This window comes from Tupaia chinensis, unplaced genomic scaffold (genome assembly GCF_000334495.1).
Source record: "Tupaia chinensis unplaced genomic scaffold, TupChi_1.0 Scaffold143648_1, whole genome shotgun sequence".
Taxonomy (NCBI): Eukaryota; Metazoa; Chordata; class Mammalia; order Scandentia; family Tupaiidae; genus Tupaia; species Tupaia belangeri.
The window spans coordinates 314,230-337,912 of record NW_006203497.1 but is presented as its reverse complement, the minus strand read 5'-3'; positions in this window follow the sequence as shown (position 1 = coordinate 337,912).

Sequence of the window (23,683 nt, the reverse complement as noted above, 5' to 3'; positions counted from 1 at the left end):
ATTAGTAACTTTTTCGGTAACTTGTCTCTGCCTTGCCTTAACTAGTGTGGCACATCTTGGTGCTTGGTAAAATTAAGCCAAAACTTGTGTAAGACTTGTGTCCATTTTTTTTTATTTTGTGAAAATCACTTAGGGACTATTGAAAGGCTTTTCCTACACCAGAAAGGCCTGAAGTTTCCCCTTTTGAATTTTGCTGAGTAAAAGTGGGTTTATTCAACGAGAACTTATTTCAGGGCATTCATGCATGATTTGTAGGTAAGATAGTAAAATAAAGGTCAGTTCACCAAAAACGTAAGTTTAGTTGCTGAAGTTCTGTTTCTTGGGCTTTGGCTTGCCTGTAAGCTGCTGTGTAAATGTGTTCCCTTTACAGGAACCAGCAGTTAGCGTAATGGCTATATCGCTGGACTCCCATGTAGTTGACCGCGGTTTGCATCCCGGACCCGGTGGCTTAAAACTCACGCCAGGTGCGTGTGCGTGTGTGCCCAAGGTCCCAGGAGGAGAATGGAGGAGAATGGAGGAGAAGGAATTGCAGCATGACCATCCCCCCTGGGGGGGGTGATTTCTCGCTTTCTGTCTCTATGTCTCTCTCTGTCTGTCTAGCGAGCTCATACGCCCTATAGCAAAAACCTCTCAAAAAAAAAAAAAAGTGTTCCCTTTAGCATTAACTCCATTTTTAATATGGTACTATGAAGGATAAGGGAAAATCTGTGCCTACAAATATGGGTTTTTTGAATCACTTGGGGAGCGCTTAGTAATTAATGAACAAAACTTGAAAAAGAAGTTTTGATACTTAATGAGTCACATTCCTGTATATTTTATGTATTTTCTCATCAAGAGTAGTAAGCTGAAAAATTACTATTTAAGACTCTCTTTGGGGACCAGCAGGTGGTGTGTTGTTTAAGTTCCTGGACTCCCACATGGTCGACTCATTCATATCCTGGACCTGGCAGTTTGAAATAATGTTGGGCGTGTGTGCATGCATGCCCCAAATCCCAAAAGAATGGACGAGAAAGGGTTATGGCTTGGCCATCCCTTCTGCCCCCCACCCGGGTGATATCTCACCTTCCCTGTCTCTGTCTTGTGTACACGCCCTATGGCAAAAACCTAAAAAGACTCTAAATTTCTAGCCTGGGAAGCTATTTCTGAGGATTGGTGGTTTGGTGATTTTTTTTTTTTCTCTCCATTGTTTTTGTTTTATTAGAATTAGTTCTGGAGAGAAATCAAGAAAGGTATACTTAATAAATTGTGGTGCATTATAAAAAAAAAAAAAAAAAAAAAAAAACAAGGCCTGGATTTTAGCATAAAAAATCTGCCTCAAAGACATTAACAGAAGTCTCTGCAGTATGACAATAAAATTAACAAATCTTTCTTTTGCTGTTGTGTCTGTTCTTCCACTCCAGGAGATAAGGATCTCCTTTTCAACAATTAAAAGAGCCCTCTTGGTGCTCACATTTAGCTGTTAACTGCTTGTTTCCACCCCTCAGTTTCTCATTATGCCTCTGCAGGACACCAATAAAATACAGACGCCCACTGTCTTTTCTGATGCTGCCCCCATGCTCATCATTGCACTGAGTAAGGCATTTCATCCCACTGGGACATATTTGCAGGTTACAGTTTTTGAAATCATTAGCAATTAGGCTACTATCTTGTGCCAGGGGCTCTGGATGACTTGCCTACCACTTAGGGTGGCATCCTTTTCACCTGCAGGGTGGTGATTCATCTTGTCTTCAATCTCCATCTTACCACCTATTGTTTCTGGATCACTCTTAGTTCCATTTGTATTAGTTCAGATCTTCTTACAAAAGATGCTAAGAAAGGCCTATGTGTGCAAGAGATTTATTGATAAAACGTATCTAAAGGGAGGACAGAGAAGGCATGAGGCAGATCTGACTCTGAGAAGGGCCGTAGTAGGAAGTAAGATTGAGAAGGAGCAGTCTCAGACTATATGCATTTCTAAGAAAGACTTAGTCACACCAGTGAAAAGTCCATGAGCCAAAGTCATCTGTCAGAAGAGACCTATGTTTCTCAGAAGTGAACTTGACCTTGTGTATGCCTGGATCAACCGATGAGAAGCATGGCCTTGACATAAACAATTTGATAGATTCAGAGAGCAGTCACAAGGCCACCCATCCATTATACTTGCTGCAGCAGAAAAATCTCTGTTTTCTTTTCATGGCAGCCATAAAACATAAACATTTGTGCTCAGTTTTCAGAAGCTCTACCAGGTGGAATGTGGGATAGGGAGTTGACAAAGTGAAAAATTAATGCTTATCAATGTATGAACTTGCCAAGCAGAGTTACCATGTAGAAGTACTAGTAGAACTAGTACTATCATAAAGTAACCTTCGATTGGGGTTAGGAAGGAAGGAGATTGACCTAGAGGTTCTACAGGAGGCCAGCTCCTCACACAGAGCGGAAGTACCATGTGCAATGAACACTTGTGCACTGCACACTCAACACTCACTCCTGGAGCAAAATCTCTGCTGATTTTGGTCTCACTAAGTTGAACAAGACTTGTCTCTAATTAAACTGCCACAGATGCTCAATCGTAAGTCCTCCCACATCTGTTCATGTAGCTTTAGCATTGCTCTAAGTGGTCTAGCGAAGTGGCTGAGGGAAACTGAAATCTGTCCGAGGTACATACCATAGTGCTGAGCCATAACCATCTGGAAGAGTGTACAAAAGCACCACCCTCTTACCAAAGCACGGAGCTGGCTCAGAGAGTGTCATTTTCCCCCACAGGAAGCATTATTAGGCTAGTAATAAAATATTGCCCCCATTTAGTAAGGTTCTTTCCTAGGTCATACTTTAGAATTCTTCACTGCTGTTTCTGCTTCTGAGTCTTTTCCTTCCTCCTCCTCCATCTTATTGTTCTTCTTCTTCCTTTAAGTATAGTGCAAATTTCAGAGTCAAATCATGTAACATACAAATGTCTGCCGGTTAGAATGACTTCAGATAGACCGACAGAGGATAAACGCATTCTGAGGGGAAAAAAAAAGGGAAAGTGTATTATCCAGTGTCACCGGTTTAATTGTCACATCAATGTTTCTGAAATGACACCCACCAAAGATAAGGTGCATGATCTATAATTTAGTTTTTTAAATAACAAGACAATGTGTAGATCTTTCTGTTGCCATTACGTTTTAGAGTACTCTTCCCAGTTTTATAAAGATAACCATTACTCCGAACCAGCAGATGGCGGAATGGTTACATCACTGGCCTCCCACAAGCCCAACTGTGGTTTGAGTCCTGGATCCGAAGGCTTGAAACTCACACTGGGCATGTGTGTGTGTCTGCCCCAAATCCTGAGAACAAAAGAGATTGCCATGTGACCATCCCCCCAGGGGTGATTTCTCACTTTCTGTCCCTGTGTCTCTCTGTCTCTCAGCAAGAGCACATACTTTCTGTCTCTCTGTGTCTCTCTGTCTCTCAGCAAGGGCACATACCCTACAGCAAAGATATCTCTCTTTAAAAAAAAGAAAAAAAAAAAAACAGAAAACTATTATACAGTTTTTTAAAATTTACCTTTTTTTGATAGTATGTAATCAATTTACAAAGATGATGAGTTCCCCTAATTACATATCCAGTATTTTGCTTATTTGTTTTTTCTACTTCTCTACCAATATTATTATTTCAACATAAATACAAACTTTTCTTTGTCCCCACTGATGTTTGCTCAGGATTGGTGGACAAAACATTGGATACAAACTATCCTATGACATAATATTTAATTTAGTTTTGACCATCAAGACAGATATAAACATTATACATCATATATTTTGGTTTCCTTTTCTGTGGTACGTTTCTGTGGAATTGTTGTAAGTTCCCAACCTGCTGTGGTTGGGCATGGCAATGAGTCTTAACCTGATGATTATCAGTTCCAATCAGAATATTAGTTTTCAAGGCCACATCTTAGTTTAAAATCTCTCTGTCCGGTGATAGAGTGATTAGCACAATTCCAGATAAAAATTGCTTTATTGGAATGCCTCCTAGAGTAAAGGTGTTATAAAACCAGATCTCAATTGGTATAAAACATGAGGAAGAAATAGAAAGAAGAATTTAGTTGATATTCAAATTCAAATACTGTTTTTTAAAAAGTATTTTCAACATGGGTATAATCACCAATTAAAATCCCCAAGTTTTCATGAAAATTGACCAAAAAGTCTTGGTAGAAATTTCATCTTGATAGAGTTGCATTACTGTAAAGAAAGTATAGTACAAGAATCATCAAAACATTTATAGAAAATCTATATTATGAAAAACTGCATGAGTTTCAAAAATGATTCATCAAAATGAATATACTTTAATTCCTTCTTCCATGAACTTCATGAAATTCCTTCATTTGTCTCTTTTTTTAATTAATTTTTAGAGAGAGATTTTTGTTATAGGGTGTGTACAGTTGCCAGAGCAACAGAGAAACAGAAAGCGAGACATCACTCCCCAGGGATGATGGCCATACCACAATCCCTTCTCCTCCTTTCTCCTTTGGGATCTTGGGCACGCACGCACATGTGCCTGGTGTGCATTTTAAGCCTCCTCGTGCAAAACTAGAACCACTGTTGACTACATGGGAGTCCAGCAACACAGCCATTATGCCATCTGCTAGTCCCTGTTTATTTATCTCTTCTTAACTTTTCTCTTTAGCAGTGTCTTTATTTATGATAGAGTGTATGTGTGTACACAATGGAGAGTGGAAGAGAGACACCCCCTCCATTGAATCTGGTCACTTCTCAGTCCCCTTCTTCCTTTCCTGCCATAAATATGCCCAGCTTGTTTCAGGCTAGCCAGGCTGAAGATTCAAACTCCAGTCGCCGTGTGGGATCGGGCTTCTCTTGAGCAAGATTTTACCACTGTGTTGCAGAACCAGCACCCCTGCACCCCAGTATACCTTGATTGTAGTAGATTTCTCCTCAAAACAATGGAAAGTACTTCTAACTATAGCTCACACTTCAGACTCTCAACTCAAAAGTTGTTGCAGTTATTTGCAACCCATGGGTAGCTAACAATGATCTTGACTAAGGGTCTAGATTACCTCCAGTACTGTTGAAAACACTTGATCACAGAAACCTTATCAGAACTATGGCCGATACACTTTTCCACCCTTAAGCAAATGACTAATCTGAGGACGGAACTGACTTCTAAGGACACCCTGAGGGTGATGGTTGGAGAAGACTGCCAACGGGACTCTCAGGTTCCTGTTTGTTAAACATGTTATTCCATGTTCAAAGATATGAATGGCTTATGCTGGTTGACTAATGGATAGAAGTCTCAGAGAATGCCAAACAAATCAAACTTTACCCAGAGTTAGGAGAAAGAAGAGTGACTACTTAATTTTTTTTTGCTGCTTCAACATTGTTGTTTCATGTTCTATTGGTTTGACAAAACAAATAAAAACCTAGGATGGAAACAAACAGGTTCACAACCAGGAATTTCCTAGTCATAGTCCATAGTGTTAAGGATCCAGAGTGACCTACTGATGTTGCTCTCAGTGAAAGTTCTATCAGAGGATTAAAACTCTCAGAGATCCAGCAGAAGGTAACCTGCATAAGTAACACTTTCCCACAGGGAAGATCACTTGCCAAATTGTGCTTATTGCCAGAGCCTAGAATATTTGTTTGCAAAATCAGTGCCAGACAGATAGTTCTGAATAAAGAAAGTTAGCTCATGTCCTTAAAGGAAGAATATTACTTCTTTTTCAGGATGAACATGTTCTCCTACAGATTGTAGACTACTAAGTAATGAAAAAGACCACCACTATGAGCAAGAGAATTCTAGACTGGTAATCAGTGGGTTGGCTGATAACAAAATAAATTGCTTCATATTTCAATTACAAAGCTACTGGCCAATAAGTTTTTTACAATAAATTTCTATAGAGTATTTAAAAGTTTATGGGAAATGTATATTATTAAAATGTATGCATGTTTTTCTAATTTTTTGCATTGACATAAACATATTGATTTTATTTTCCCAAGAACTTTTTGAAATCCCCTATTTATTTATTTATTTACTTATTAATTTCATGAGAAAGAGACAGAGAGAGAGAGAAGGACAAACACCTTCTGCCCCAGCCTTCCCAGATAGCCAGGATACTGGGCATGGATGTGTGTCTGTTGTACACAGGTCAACTTTTAATCTAACTCTGGTCTTCCCTATGGTTTCGGTGTCTTGGGGTGGATGCTATCTCTATGCCACTTTAGTTGGGCACATTCAATTTACTACAGAAGGTCCATTGGAAATTTTTACTTTAGCACCATTGTACTGCTCACCCATATTACTTATCAGATATTCTTCAGTACTATAATTTGGAGAAAGCTATAGTATTTCCTTGTCCACTATAATTGTCAAAGCATAATTACCTTTATTTTCTCAACTATATATGTATTTGAGATGGAGACAAAGTCACTCAAGTGAATGTACTTATCATTAAAACTTCTTGGAAGTGCTGCCCTTTCTGAAAGCAACTTAATATTAGTGATTAATATTTCTAAGTTGTTTCTTTTTTTTGGTTTCCTTTAATTTCATGTGAGATCTTGATAAGGAGAAACTAGAGAGAGAGAGAGTGCTTTTTCCTCTAGGGCATGTGCTTTTGCCAGAGGTAAAGAGGGAAATCATCCCTGGCAGAGGATGGTCATGCCACAATCCCTCCTCCTCCAGTCTCCTCTCGGGATTTTGGTCACACATGCACATGTGCCTGATATGAGCTTCAAGCTGCCAGGTCTGGGATTCAAACCACAGGCTACCATGTGGGAGTCCAACAACAAAACTATTACATCATCTGCTGGTCACAGTTTTTTTCTTTTATTTAAAAATTATCTATTTAATTTTATTTCTTATTTTTACTATATCTTAATTTGTTATATAGCACCTATGCTCACCAGAGAAAGAAATTGAGAAAGCAAGCTACCAGCTATCTGGGAGGTCAGCCCTTTAACCATCAGACCACCTACTGGCCTCAGTAGCTTAGTTTTAAAAACAAAGTATCATCTTTCTTCAAAGGCTTGTTTTTTCTTTGTTTTTATGTTCAAAAATTTATGTATATATTAATTTCTCTACTATCACTCTTGAAAGCACAGACTATATTCTCTCCCATTCTTTGAAGGACAGAATTTAGAAGTAGGAAACTTCAGTTGCATTTGAAATGATCTGTCTTTTCTAAAACTGAACTCTTGTACGAAATCTTTCATTAAGTGAATGGCAAGTTCGGCTTAGTAATTTAGTCATAAATTCAGACTTGAAATAATTGTTTCATAAATTTCATTATGTTGCGGCACCAAACCAATAAATACAGCTCATACCACATGTTTTAGGTCACTTTCTAAAAACTAGACTTTTCAACTCTGTGGCCTTAAAATTGATGGCCTCAATTCTCCACTTGCCTGGTAACCCTGATGTAGCTGATACGAGCATGATGCTCCTTGAAAGCAGAAGTGCTATGCTTAAATTAAGCCCCGTGATGGTGCAGAACAAGTCATATATTTAGGTGAAACTGTTTCTCGGGTGAATAAGATATCTTGACATGTCAATGGAATATGAAACTCAATTTCACAAGATTTTTCTAGTGCCAAAAGAGATTTAAGTAGAGCTATCATTTTTAGTCTTAACAGAAAGGATAAGTTTTCCTCTGTGGACCTCTACATTTTTTGTTTCTAAAATTTAATTTTACCATTCCTCAAGAAGGCTATCATTCTTTTAAGCCTTCATGAAAGCAAAATTAGATTTTATTGTTGCTTTGTTTTCTGATTTTCCTTTTAGAAACGTAGCACTCTCAATTATTGCACTGTTCCTCCATTCCATTTAAGATTCTCTTTATTGACTGGTTTTCACACAGATGAATTCATCAGAAGACAAAATATGGACTTAAAGCATCCTTTGGCCTATAGTATCTTAAGAAGGATAATAAATAAGTATACAGTTGGCAACAAACATGTCGGAACAATGCTCAGTTCAGTAAAATAAGGCCATTTTTCTCAAAAAGCAAAAGCAGCAAACAAAAAAGTCAAAATCCAAGAAAATTCTAAAAATCAATGAAATAAAGTTAAAAATCAGCTAACAAAAGGTTTAAGTAAGTAATTTGAGAGTTATTCAGAAACAAAAATTTTTGTAATATTCTGGAAATTTCTAGAGGCATTATTTTATTTTCATCATCATTTATTTTCTAAATAGATATACTTTGATAAGTATCATACTCTACTTGAAATTGTTACGTATCTTTCTTTTTCCCCCAGAGGTAGGTTTTTGCCTTAGGTTATATGTGTTCTCTGGAGAGAGGAGAGAGACAGAGACAGCGAGAAGGCAAGGGAGAAATGACCGCCCCCCCCCAGGAGGGGAAGACCATGCCTCAGTTTATTCTCCTTCGTTCTCTTCTTGGGATCTTGGGCACACACACACACACACACACACACACACACACACACTAGGTAATTTTGAAGCCACCAGGTCTGAGACTCAAACCATAGTCCGTCATTTGGGAGTCCAGCAATAAAACCACTTTGCCATCTGCTGGTCTCCTTTTTAAGTATCTTTTACTCTTAATTTTTTGTGATAATCCCCAGGTATCTTTAGCTAAATACTACCTCCTATTATATTCGGGTACTGGATCAGTTACTCAAACCAAACTCCTTAAGCTCTCTACTAAATATTAATTCTTCACAAAAAGAAGAATCAATACATCTTTCCTAATATTGCTAACAAATGAACTTGCAGGGAATCAAAATAATATGTACACAAACTATTAGGTATTCCTTAAATAGTAATGAACCAACTAGATGTTCCTTAAAGAAAATATGTTTAGAAGTCTAAGAGAGCACAAGAAAGGTAGATATCACAGAAGAGCAGAGTGGAAATATTATATGCTTTTTTAAAATAGGAGTTCTTTCATTAAAGAATCTTACAACATTGCCATTTTGGACAATTTCATGCCACTGTTCATCACTGCATTTTATTTTATTTTGTAATTTAATAATCAAAGCTCTTATAGTTTCAAGATGTTTTACTTATGGGAAGTGCAAACTGATAATGGAATAATGAAACAGAATAATACAGATTCTTTTTCTGAGAGACTTTTGCTGTAGGGCGTGTGCACTCACCAGAAAGACAGAGAGAGAGACAGAGAGACAGAAAGCGAGAAATCACCCCCCTGGGGTGATCTCTTCTCCTCCATTCTCCTCTTGGGATCCTGGGCATACACTCACACGCACCTGGCATGGCTTTAAGCCACTGGGTCTGGGATTCTAACCACAGTAGACTACATGAGAGTCCAGCGACACAGCCATTACGCCAACTGCTGGTCCCAAATAATACAGATTCAAGGGAAAGGAAATTGGTAGAGGTGATCAACCAATTGATCAATTAAAGTATGATTTTCTTTGTTTTGGATTACAACTTCTTCTAGATTATGCATTTTTTTGTCTTTCACATTTTATCACCAAAATAAGCATTGTCTTTAGACCAGCTATAGTTAGACAACTACGAGTCAATAAAATATTCTGTTCAGTTTAATATTCAAACCTCACTACTCTTTGTGATATGCGTGAGAAAAGTAAGAAGACATAGTTGATATTGAGGTTGATTGTATTGTTTTTGTGGTGATTTTTTTCTTTCAGGAAGGTCTGTCTATTTCACTAATTTCTTCTCATGAAATCCCTGAAGTGCTATACTCGGTTGAGTGTCATGGATAACGGTGCCAGTCAAGGAACCTGCTTGGGGAATGTGTGTTCTGTGAACACAGTGCCATATGCTGCGCAGTATTACTGACCTATTGTGTGGTTTAGACAGGAGAATTGTAAAGACTTGTTTTCCCCTTTAATATTTGCAATCCCGATCACAGCCAAATTCTATTCATGTTCAGCACAGGAAGAAAAACAGATTTCACAATGACAATGAATATTGGCTTTAGGATGAGAAATGATATAATTAAATTACTACTATCAATTCACTACTCATAAGGACTATGAACCCTTATGTCACCTTCCAATTGTCTATTTAGTTTATATGCTTTCCTTTTTATATCATTCCTCAATAGATTATTATGTCATAAGCCTCAGCTACATTTTATGGATTATCTTTATAGCATCTAAAATGCTCGGCTTCCAAGGATAATGACATATATCTCGCCATGTATTTGTAAAGGTACAATGCGAAAGGCATATGCTCACATATCAGAAGACTACGAGTACTAACACGAACTGCAGGGACTAGCTTGCACTTTCCCTTGTACTTTTTCCTGTCTCAATTATTTATGGCTAGTTCAGCACATCTTTATTTCTACCATCTGCTTAGTATCCCAGTTACAGAGCTGAGATTATTTTAATTAGGCTTGTCATAGGTGATTCACTAGTTGCTTAAACGTTCGAAAGTAATGCCTAAGCTAGTATATAACAAATTTTGCCAACTTTGACCCTCCATGACTGTTTATATTTTTCTCTGCATTTAAAAATAGAACATATTTCTCCATTAAAGATAAATGTGAGTCCAATTCCATTCTTGGCAATATAGTATTCTGTCCTTTGGGTTAGATTACAATTATGATGTTATAAATTGTGCAAAATGACTAATGCGAAATTGCTATTCTTTGCCAACAATTTAAAATGATGGATATTGCTGAATACAAACTGAAGCATGTGGGTTTTTCCTCAAAGGATATGCAAACTCAATGTGAACTACATCCAAATGTAGTCCCCAGAAGACTTATTTTTATTTGAAATTCATGTATGGCTCATTCTTATTTAAAACTAATTAACATGACTATACTAAAAAAAAAAAAGAATAAAAAGAAAGCAGATATTTATGTTAGGTAGCTTTTGTAACCAGCCAGAACCAACCTGGAGGGCACAGAACAGCCATGTTATGGGGTTTAGTTAAAGGACATGAGCATCAGGAGGCTGAGTGACCTAAGGCTGACCTCCGATGCAAGGAGGGAGTGTGAATGCATGCTGCAATGGAGTGACCAATCAAAACAGTACCAGTTTCAATAATGGACCAATGGGATTGCTTTTTGAGTCGATCATTCACATCTATACGAATGTCAATCTTTCATTTGCATACATGGATTAAATTGAAGTGTAGGGTGAGAATTATTCCCCTATAAGAAAGAGTCCATCCCCAAACACATTCAGGGAGAAAGCCTTTTGAGCAAACACAGTTGTATCCTAGATGAATCAACAAACCTCCTGAGTCAGTTTGGCTCTTCTGGTAGCAGGCCAGTAACTGCTACTGGTTCATGTCTCCTTTGGTTTGATAAAAAACTCTATGACTTGCCAACTATATTTGTCAAATGAATAAGAACCGTGAAAAGAAAGTGATGTTAGAGCATTTAAACCCCATAATGCTATCATTTGCAACAAGACCTATGTTAGATAGAAGCATCTACATTTCAACCTCTGATATTTCTTTCCTTTTTAAATTGACATGAAATTCATGTACTATGAAGTTAACTCTTTTAAAGTATATACTCTTCTAAAGTATGGCATTTAGTACATACAAAATGTTTTGCAGCCATTTCTGTCTGCCTAGTTTCATATTTCCATCACTCATAAATATGCCTTTAAGCATGTTTATCTCCCACCCACTTCTTGTATCCACTAACTGACTTTCTGTATCTCTGGGTTTTCCTGTTCTTAATATTTCCTATAAGTGTAATTTTACAATATATAACCTTTTGCATCTGGTTTCTTTCACTCAGCACAATCTTGTTGAAATGCATCCACATTCACATTGTAATATGTATCATGACTATTTTTTATAACTGAATATTTTATGCAAGAATATATACCATTTTTATCCATTCATATCTAAAATACTTTAGGTAATATATCCAATATTGTCCAAAAATTGTGATAAGATTATCTCTGAAGCTTACTGCTCCATCTCTGATGTTCTGTTATTTAGACATTCTGGATGCTCCATCAGGCATACTGCATAGACACCCCTTGCTTCCATTACCAGAGCAGCATCTCTAAAACATGAATGCAAAGCTCTCTCTGCCCATCTTCTGCTGTTTTATTATAACCTGGAAAAGAAATACAATTTCAGCTATGTTTTCAGTCACCAATGACTGTCTGCTCACCTTAGGAAACCTTTCCACTTCTTATTCATTCTTGTCAACAACTTAGTATAAAACTATGGTGAAGGGCACTGCATACGGAAGCCATCTTGAGCTATCCACCATCTTGGAAACTATTAGGTTTCACTTCCTCATTGAGCAAATAATTTCTAAGAAATCATGTGACCAACCATTCTCCCCGGGGGCAGTTGGGTTTCTAGGCAATGGGAGAGATCCACCCACGCTAATGATTGGTTCATACTGTTGTATCTAATTTGCATTTTTGGCAACATATCAGTGCCCACCAGCATGTATATAAGCTCGTAATTCTTCCTCAATAAATGGAAGACTGGATCAGCGCCTCATCTTGTCTCCACTCTGTGTGTCTGTATGTGTTTGTCCCATCTCTCACTCCCTCCCCCAGGTGACTGTTTGACTGTCCTGCAGGTCAGGACATGTGGTGCCTGAACAGGGACCTTGATACAAGGGATCCAGTGAAGAGCACTGAAAAACAAGGAAGGCCAGCGAAAAGCAGAACAGGACGGCAGAGAATCATCCTGGGACGTGGGTACGAAGGATCCAGTGAAGAGCACCCGAGAGGAAAAAAGAAGGGGATGGCAGAGAATTGTCCCAAGCAAGGATAGCAGAGACTCGTCCAGAAGGGGACAGCAGAGACTCATCCCAAGAAAGGCTGATGAAAAACATAGAAGGATGAAGAGAAGACATCTTGGTAAGTATTTACTTACGTTTTATTTTAAGTACAGGTAATAATGGGACAAGAGCTTAGTCAGCATAAACTATCCATTCAGTGCTTAAAAGAAGCCCTTGCCCTTAAGGTCGCTGAGGGAGAGCAGATCATGCAAAATGATCAACCCCAGTAGGAGGCTATAGCCGCCTCAGATCTAACCAAGGATTCTAAAATTGAAAAAGAACAGGGAGACAATCTTATTTCCTTAGATAGTGAGAAAGAAGTAACAAATTTTACTAAACAATCGGATGTCAGGTCAAAACAACTTAAGAAAGCAAAAATCAATGAGAAGGTTACAAACCTTGAAAAGCCTCAGAAAAAATTATACCCATCTCTTACAGAACTTAAAGTTCATTTGGATGACCAATTAACTGATTTTGAAAAAGAAACTTTAGAAACAAAGGCAGCCAAATATGATAATCCAAAATGGCCGCCTGAAAAAGACATTTTAGAAACAAAGGCAGCCGAATACAATAACCCAAAATGGCCACCTGAAGAAGTTTTAGAAAAAAAGGTAGCCAAATACAATAACCCAAAGTGACCGCCTGAAGAAGAAATTTTTGAAACAAAGGCAGCCAAATACAATAATCCAAAATGGCCACCTGAAGAAAAAACTTTAGAAACAGAGGCGGCCAAGTACAATAAGTCAAAATGGCTACCTTTCAAAAAAGGACCGCCATCTTACAATTCGGTTACATCTGCACCACCTTTGGTGATGCTGGTTATTGATCCTAGGGAAGAGATTCTGAATAAAATTAAACAACTTGAAGAACAAAAAATATTGGTGGTCAAAAACAAAATCAACCTCTTAAATTGTGCAAAAAATGCCAAAGGGGGTGAACCAGTCCCCATCCCTACTTTTGATCTCATTCCCAGTAGATCCAAACACACTATACAGTTCCTCCCTACTGATAAGATACACACTGCCTTTACATCTAATTTGTGCACTCCACATAACACAGTTTTTGTTTGTGGCATTAACTTAGCTTACACGCTTTTACCCGAATGCTAGGTTGGCTCTTGTGCTTTTGCCGTACTTATCCCTGACGTAGATGCTATTAAAGGAGATGAACCAGTTCCCATTCCTACTTTTTATTTCATCCCAGGTAATTCCAAATGCATGAGATCCAAGCATGCTATGCAGTTCCTCCCTATTCTTGCCACCTTGGACATCACTGCAGCTACAGCTGCCGGCTCCACTGGATTAGGATACTCTCTATACCTTAAAGAAATTACTGAGGGCCTTATCTCTGATGTCCAAGAGTTGGTTTCCACAGTTACCTTTATTCAGGACCAAATGGATTCCCTTGCAGAAGTAGTACTCCAAAATAGACATGGGTTAGACCTCCTCTTGGCAGAACAGGGGGAGTCTCTGTCTTGCTTTACAGAAACGCTGCTGCTTTTACGCCAACAAGTCTGACATAGTTTGTGACAAGCTCAACCAATTACAAGAAGATCTTCTTCAATGTAGAAAACAGCTTGCCGACAACCCCTTATGGACCACGTGGAATGGATTTCTCCCATTTTTATTCCCCTTGCTTGGTCCTCCTTTGGGCCCTCTGATTGTTTGCTCTTTGGGGCCTGTCCTTTTCAAAAAGCTCATGGCATTCCTTAAATAACAGATTGATTCCATAAAAATGCAGCCTATTCAAGTCCACTACCACAACCTGGAGATGGAGTACCATGGAGCCTAAATTGTGCTCCCATCTGAGGTGCTGGATCGGTTAGCCAAAGACGGGTAAGAAAGTCTGAGACTAACAGCTGTACAGTCCTCCCACCTAAGACAGGAAACCTATCATCTCAATGGGATTCTCCAATGATGGGTAAGGATGGACATGTGGCTCTAAAAAATGACTCCAACCTAAGACAGGCACGATTTTCCCAGGTTTTTCTTCTCTCTTTGGAGAGACATGTGGAGGGCACTGCATACGGAAGCCATCTTGAGCTATCTGCCATCTTGAGCTATCCACCATCTTGGAAACCATTAGGTTTCACTTCCTCATTGAGCAAACCATTTCTCAGAAATCATGTGACCAACCATTCTCCCTGGGGGCAGTTGAGTTTCTAGGCAATGGGAGAGATCCACCCACACCAATGATTGGTTCATACTGTTGTTTCTCATTTGCGTTTTGGACAACCAATCAGTGCCCACCAGCCTGTATATAAGCTCATAATTCTTCCTCAATAAACAGAAGACTTGATCAGCACCTCGTCTCCACTCTGTGTGTCTGTGTGTGTTTGTCCCATCTCTAACTCCCTCCCCCAGGCGACTGTTCGACTGTCCTGTGGGTCGGGACAAACTATGCCATTTTTTTGAGGGGAGCTTAACTTGAACCCCTTAATTACAATGGAAGTTTATGGTCCAATTGGTTGACAGGACATGTGAAGGAGCCAGGAAGACTCAAATTATTCAGATAAGAACTAGACATGGATAAGTCAATGGAAAGCTGAAGAATAAAAATCTCTGTTGCAATATAAAATTTGTAACAAGCTGCACATAGACTTGTGGGTACTAAAGAGTGAGTATAGAACATGTGTGACACAGAACCATGAGTGAATATAAAATGTGAAGGGGACACAGGGCAGGCTGAATTCCTGTAGCTGGAATGGTTTCTGTGTTTCTCTGCTCTCAACTCGGGTTATTTTCTGCTTTAGCTTGATTTTTGGTCCATCTCCTTGCTAAACACTTCACATTTCACTTCTCCTTTGAGCCTTTAGGGGAGATTGAAAGTAGCAGATAAAACTGGTTATGCCCAGTAGTCAAGGCAAATTTTGTTTACAAGATGCTCCCAGTTACAGTGTTTGCATTGTCTAAATAACAGGCAATAAAATCTATCAGCTGGAAACCTCCCCTTGTTGTAAATGAACACACTATTTTAATCAGTCTTTTCTGCTGACAGTCTTTCAAAAGCAATCCAGTTTTGATATTAGGAAAACTATTTGAAACCAATATGTAAATATAATTAATTATCATGTACACAAAACTCTGCAGGCTCTATAATAGATACAAAAGTAGTATAATAAGTCTCTGCTGGGAATTTAACACCTATTTATATGAACGAATTAACCTACTTTTAAATATAGAACTTTTGTGTGTGTGTGTGTGTGTGTGCCATAGGGTATGTGCACTCACAGGAGAGAGAAAGAGACAAAGGTAGTGAGAAGGAAAGTGAGAAATCACACTCCCCCACCCAGGGGAAATGGCCATGCTGCAATCCCATCTCCTGTATTCTCCTGGGATCTTGGGCATGCAAACATATGTGCCTGGTGTCCTTTCCAAGTCACCAGTCTGGGACTTGAATCACGGTCGATCATGTGAGAGTCTAGTGATGTAACCACTTTGCCATCTGCTGGCCCCTGGAAAACAATTTTTTTTTTGGTTTTGGGTATGAATGTAATATGAGCGCAAAGGTAGAAAAATTATTTAAGTCTAGGATATTTCAATACATCTTTATAAAAGAGCTAGAGCTTGAAGAGAGCCTTAAAATTTTTAAAAATATGAAATTATGGGGAATATGAAAGGGAAAATAATAAAGACAATGTGAATAACAGAGAAAGAGTTGGCTGGGATTCCTGTGAGATAACAGTTGGAAATAAAAATGAATGGGAATGAAGAAAGCACATTTAAGGAAGACCTTGCAAGCTAGACAGAGTAGTTTAACTCATTGAGGAAGTCATTGTAGCTTAATGAACTGAGAATAAAATGAGATTGATTTTGCTAATGCTAGTGATGGATATAGTAACAAAATTGTTCTGAGAGAAAACCAGAAAGCATAGAGATTATAACTTGCTATAATCTGAGGATGAAGGAATGAGAATTTAAATGAGGCAATGAGAATGGAGTGGAATAGAAAGAGAAAGAAAGATACAGTTGATATGTATTATAAATTATATATATATTCCTCTTAGCTCTTTTCCATTTTTACCTCATTAAGTGATTTGTATGAGAACACATATTTCCCTGTTAGTGATGAGTAAATTGAGAAGTCCTATGGGGGTACAAATAGGATATAGAATAAGTGAGTTTTTACCTACATCTATTCCAAACCACACATTTCTTTTGACTCTGAGTTTTACAGGAAGGTAAAACATATAATGAAGCTTTCATATCCTATGGTCTGAAAGTTTCTCCTTATAACTTGTAACCTCTTAGGTAATCCTGGTGAGAACCATTATCATGCCTGCAGATCACAAGTAATAATAATTTAATTAATGTACGGATATGTTCATTCTAAATCAGTAATAGCATTATTACTAATCCTATATTTGCTCTTACCATGAGGTCATGTCTTCAACATGCTATCATTGATACATTACTTGTGTTATCTGAAGATGCAGACCCGCTTTCTCATCAAGTGGCATTGTTAACACTGCTCTCAGATCCTCTCCTGGAACGTCCGAGGTACTAAAGGTTTACATTGTTGTCACAACTCTGAAATGCTTTTAGTTTGTCCTTAAAATCCAAAGATAACTAGCAGAAGTCTCCTCTAGTTTAAAAATAGAAGGAATCTTGACTCTTTTTCTACTACTGTCTTCTTTCTCTTTTTCAAATCTTGTATCTACACAGAGTCATCAGTTCTCGATTTTAATTCCCCCTCTTCTCTCCAGTCACTCCTCCAGAGAGCTTACCTCCAAGACAGTCCTCATTCCTCATTTCCTCTGCATTTTCCTGTTTTACAATTTTAGAACAGGAGCAGTGATTTTTTTAAAGTCCTCTGTATTTAGCATACTCACAGACACAGGCTTGTTTTCCTTTACAAGTTATCTCTTTGGGAGAAAAGTGGTGTGCAAATGCCAAATGCTTTCTCATACAGTGATTTGAGATTTAATAAAGAAACAGAACCTCTAGTAATATTGAATATTAAATTTTTAAAAAGACATTTACTAGTTCAAGCAACTGTCATTTTCTTTTCATTTTTTCCCCTTTAGAGTTGTTCTCCTTTTATTGAGCTGTTGTATTCTGATAAACTCTAGCAAGGAAAAGAAAAGGAAGAAGATGTTACATGCTATTGCCAATAGGGGCTCCCACTGTGGAAATGGTCTTTACTTTCAAGAATCAATACCAAAAATGTTCTTGTAAAAACCCCATGTTTTAGCTGTCACATAAGATGCTTTTTTTTTTTTCATTTTGTATTCTGTTCAGATTTTTTTTTCAGTGCAGTTCTAGTTGAAACCTCAATAGTCTAGTAAAGTTGCTTATCATATAAAATCTGAGTATAGGACTACAGAAAAACTGATGTTGTCAAAAGTACTCCTGAAAAGAATACATTATTTCAATAAATCTAGAGATACTTTGAATAATTATATTTTTAGTGGACAGTTAAGTAATATCTTCTATATATTATTAATTTTTTTTGGAGAGGTTTTTGCTATAGGGCACGTGCGCTCGCCAGACAGACAAAGAGAGACATAGAAACAGAAAGCAAGAAATCACCCCCCAGGGGGGATGGTCATGCCGCAATCCCTTCTCCTCCGTTCTCCTCTCGGGATCTTGGGCACGCACGCACACACGCCTGGCATGAGTTCTAAGCCTCCGGGTCAGGGACGCGAACTGTGGTCGACTACGTGGGAGTCAAGCCACATAGCCATTATGCCAACTGCTGGTTCCCATACCTTCTATATTTTGAAGTTCGGAGTTCCATATCTGTTAAGAGTACCTGTAGGCTCAGATTTTAAGATCATTGGGATACACTTAGTCACAGAATCCTAGAATTCAAAACCTGTTAAAAGAATGTTTTTCCAAATGAATTTCAGTGTAATCTTAAGAGACAACACTAGTCAGGTGAAGCTATTTGAGAATCCTAATTATTTGAATGAAAATTGGCAGAAAAAAATAGGCCCTGCTGGCGTGGTGCAGATTTGTGAGAAGTGGCCACTCTGTAAACTGAGCCACATGAGAAGCCCAAGTTCAATTCTGGACTATCCTAAAAGGTGAGCATGGTGGCGTGCACCTGTAGTCTCAGCTGCTTGGAGGCTGAGGCAGGAGGGTCACAATACGGGGAGACCCTGTCTTATAATAAAGAGAAAGAAAAATAAAGGAATCCATGAAGTCTTTATACAATTGGACACCAGTATTTCCATGCTAAAGAGAAGCAAGTAAAGGCTTGATTTACCTTGGGGCGGTCTCACTGTTTTTAAGACTTAAGGGCGTTCACAGCTCTTTTCCCGTTGTATAGCCTCATCTAGTTCCTTCCGACTAGATACTTTTCACAGACTGTCCTCTGTAGGAAATGTTTTAGCCTCACTTCTCATCTTGCATTCTGTTTAATGCTGCCTCCTCCTCAGAGATACCTGCTCTCCAGATTAATTATTATTTGTCAATAAACCTCTGCTCTCTGAGACCATTAAGCTTTTGAGCACAAAGAGAAAGCTAGTTTTTGAAGGCTGGACCTGGCACACAGTACATTTTTAACAAATATTTGCTGAGTGAGTTTAAGACATACCCAGCATATTGTTGTTATTATGACCATTATTTGGCTTCATTTTTGTCCTTGTAGCTATTCACAGATGGGAGACTATGCTTTTTCATGCCCCATTTTATCAATTTGCTTTAACAGTAAGGATTTGTCCAAGGGCTAGATCGTGGCACAGAGGTACATGACACTCTGCAAGGCAGATCCACATGGGAATATTCCAGTGTCCCATCTGGAGACCTCCCAGAGGATGCTGGGTGTACACTGACCCACGATCCAGGGCTAGCTGAGGCTGGAATAAAGAAAGAAAAAGAGTTACCGAAAGCAAACAAACAAAAAAATAATACAGATCTTTTAGCATTTGGCATCAGAAGAGGTCCAGAGTGGGCACAAGGAGGTGTCCACCCCATGATTATCTTAACATCCATAACTTTAATAAGCTCATGGATAGGATACTGAATATGAATATAATTCAACTAATTTGCATTGACTAATCTGTTTTATCTTTATCTAAAGGATACTGCCTCTAGTGGCCTGATCAATTTAATTTGACTTACTGTATTTCCCCATTCAACAAGTGTACGTTTCTGCTATTCCCAACATGTCTGCCTTTCTTAGTAGAATATGAGGCTAGTGAAGTGCTCAGGCCTGTGCCGCTGACCAGAGATGACAAGGAGCCTCAAACAAAGTAGAGGCTCAGTAATTGCAGAAATGATGAATAACGTATTCCATACCAAGCAGCCGGAATAGGTCAAGAAGTCCTACTGGGAAAGCTCTTTAACCTTGCAGAGAAAGTCATTTAAATCTGTCATCAGGAAGACACACTCGCAGGAGGAGAAGCCAAAGATCAATTGAAGTGATTATTTCATGGAAAAATAGCATTAGGTTACACTGCCCCCGAGCCAACACTTGAAAGCATTTGGGCTCTAAGGTTCTAGAAGCTTCCTTATGCAGCCTCAGTGTACAGGATGTGACTCATTTTTCCTTCATTCAACACCTCTTCACTAACCATCCACCATTAGTCAGATGTGATTCTAATTGTGGACTTATGGCTGATCACGACTGCTGTTACAATTGGAGGTTGGTCACTAAATAGAAAACTACCTCCTAAAAACGTGCTGTAGCAATGTTGGCTTGGGTTGCATCATATAAAAATTATTCCTTGGGGTTTAGGGACTTTTCACTGTGAAGGTGACCTCGAAGTCATTTCCCAGCTAGTATATACTGTCTAATTTCAACTTTCATAGAAGAAAAAAGTTTACCCTCATATTTAATTCATGCAGTTTAATAATTACAGGGGAAAAATAACAACAAAGAATGGGCAGGAGTAGCAGAGGGCACCTTTTATCCTTATTGAAGACTGGAGAAATAATGTTACCTACATGGTATTTGTAAGTATTTACAGGCCCTTTATGTAAAAGTTTGTCAGGAAAATGCTGATTTCACTGCAGTTTAATAAAATATGCAAAAACAGTAACAATACCTTTAATTTGGTACTAAATATGGCTAGACACACTAAAAGTTATTTAAACTGTAGTTTGTTGTTTAACTATTTAGATAACATTATATAGTATATAATAGTATCTGTAGTATCTATATAAGGAAACTGATAACTGGGAAAATTTTAAATTTTCCTAAGATTAAATACTCGGTTACTAAATGGTTGATCTGATATATACATTGAAATATACGAAAGACAGCATCAGTGATCAAACACAGATTTTTAACTATGACCCTGCTCTGGCCCAAAAGGATAGTTATCCCTAAATATAAGCAATGGAAAGATTTTTTTAAAAATGTGATACCTAAAAATATTGACATACATTAACCTACAAAAGTGATATATAATCAAACACATACCGTTGATTTGTGAATTGACTGATTTGTCAGATTTATCTTTTTTTTAGTATACTTCAATCTTTTTTGTCAAATTTTCTAACAAGATCAGTCTCGTGAAAGCAGCACGACAGTTCTGACAGGCATCTGTTTACTTCTTAGTTTGTTTCCTTGTTCTGATTCACTGGTCTGAAGAATTCTGGATTTGAGTAGCAAAGGGGCAAATGTGAACAGCACACTAAACTTCCCATCTTATTAGAACTCTTACCGCTGCAAACGCTCAGTGGCATTTTCCAGATTAAATGCAATCATTCCAGATTCTCTACATTTTAAGACTCCTTTTGGGGGAGAATGATTGTTACTGCATGTTGAATATACCCACAGATGGATGAGCAATCACTGAGTTAGCATCAGTGCACAATATTATCTCGTTCATTAGGCCAATAAACTAAAATAAGTAAAAATAACAGAAATAGCTGATAGAGAAGAGAGAGAAATATAGATTATAAAATAACCTGTATAAATAAAAAGTATTTTCATGCAATCACAGATTTTCAACAAGTAAATCAGTATTTTCCACCCTTATTGCATTGTTGTTTCCAGCAGAGTGATACACTGCAATCAAAAGAATGAAGATAACCAGATTTGAATGTTCAATGTTTTTGATTCAATTTCTTTGAGAGGATTTTGCTACAGGTTGCAAGCGCTTGCCAGAAAGACAGAGAGAAACAGAGAGACAGAAAGCGAGAAATCACCCCTCAGAGAGGATGCAACCCCTTCTCCTGCATTCTCCTCTCAGGATCTTGGGCACGCACACACAGGTCTGGTGTGAGTTTAAGCCACCGCGTTCAGGACTTGAACCACAGTTGACTACATGGGAGTCCAGCGACATAGCCATTGTGCCAACTGCTGGTCCTGGGACTCAACTTTTAAAAAGAAAATATGACATCAATATAGATCAATGTCATGGAATCTTATATGAAGAACATTGATGAATGTCCTGGAACTAGAGATCATCTACTATTTGGTACTTTTTTTTTTTTTTGGTAGCCAAGAGGTTGCATGAGGTATAAACTGATATTCAAAATGAGTGAAGCCTCAATTTTGTTTATTTTATTTTACTATACTCATAGAACTTAAAGATAGGAAAGTTCTTAGAAATTCTTTCTGTACACATAAATCAAGAAACTAAGGTCTTTAAAGGTAAAATGACTTTTATCAATCTAGGAATGGTTAACTGGGACCAGCAGTTGGCGTAATGACTATGTCACTGGACTCCCATGTAGTCGACTGTGATTCAAGTCCCAGACCTGGTGGCTTATACTCACACTGGGCACATGTGCATGTGTGTCCAAGATCCCGAGAGGAGAATGGAGGAGAAGGGATTGCGACATAGCCATCCCCCCTGGGGGATGATTTCTCACTTTCTATCTCTCTGTCTCTCTCTGTCTTTCTGGCGAGCACATGCACTCTTTACCAAAAACCTCTCTGGAATAAATAAATAAATAAGATTAACTGCATCTATGTATGTAAGCAAAAACTAATTTATTTGGGCATAAAGATGAGGACTGCAGCCAGTGTGGAACCAGAAGAGTCATTATTCAGATTGTCTTGAACATGATCATGAAAGGTTGACAATCTTCTGGCAAATTTTCAAGGCAAAAACCGCCAGGTGGGGAGGAGTTACATCATTGCTCTGGGATTGGTAACAAGTGGACTGACAGAAGTCTTCGCTACTGGCGTCATCGTCAGCACCAGCTGTTATCAATTGAACAGGCAGTTTCTGGGCAGATGTCTTTGCAGAAGTAGTTGTGTAAGGCTGCAGTGGGCTTTGCACAAGGCAGGTATTCTGGAGAGTTCTGTAAATGACACCTCTTGATACCAGAATGATGAGCATGAGGAAACACCTCTGTCAATGGCTTCCCCTGGCACAGTTTAGTCAGGGCTGACACAAATGATTTCATTTAGATTCTGACAGTGTTCATACTTGTTTGAAGTAATTGAGAAATAGTTCATCTTAATTCAGGTCTTCTAAGTCTCTCTGCTGGCATTTCCTGAGGGGTGGACCACAGAAATTGTCATGCCAAGTTCTCTGAGAAGAAAGAGTTCTAAGGAAATATAAATAAGGGTGTTTCAATTCATGACTCCCATTTGACATCAACATGCATATACTATTTTTAATAAGTAAAATGTTCCCATAGAGGAAATATCAAAAAATATAAAAACATATAACAGTGAAACTCTCCCTTCTACCCTAAACTGCATCCACTCGGAAACCTACTTTCCTTCCTTGCTCAGCCACGATGGCTATTGTTAGTTTCTTAGGCATTCTCCCAGAGTGCTTTCGTTTGTTTGTTTGTTTGTTTGTTTGTTTGTTTTTGGAGAGGTTTTTGCTATAGGGCATGTGTGCTCACCAGACAGAAAGAGAGAGACAGAGAGACAGAAAACGAGAAATCACCCCCTACACCGCGATCCCTTCTCCTCCATCTTCCTCAGGATCTTGGCCACACGTGCACATGTGCCTGGCATGAGTTTTAGCCACTGGGTCCAGGACTTGAACCGCTGTCGAATACATGGGAGTCCAGTAACATAGCCATTATGCTAACTGCTGGTCCCCCAGAGTGTTGTATGTAAAAGCAAACATGG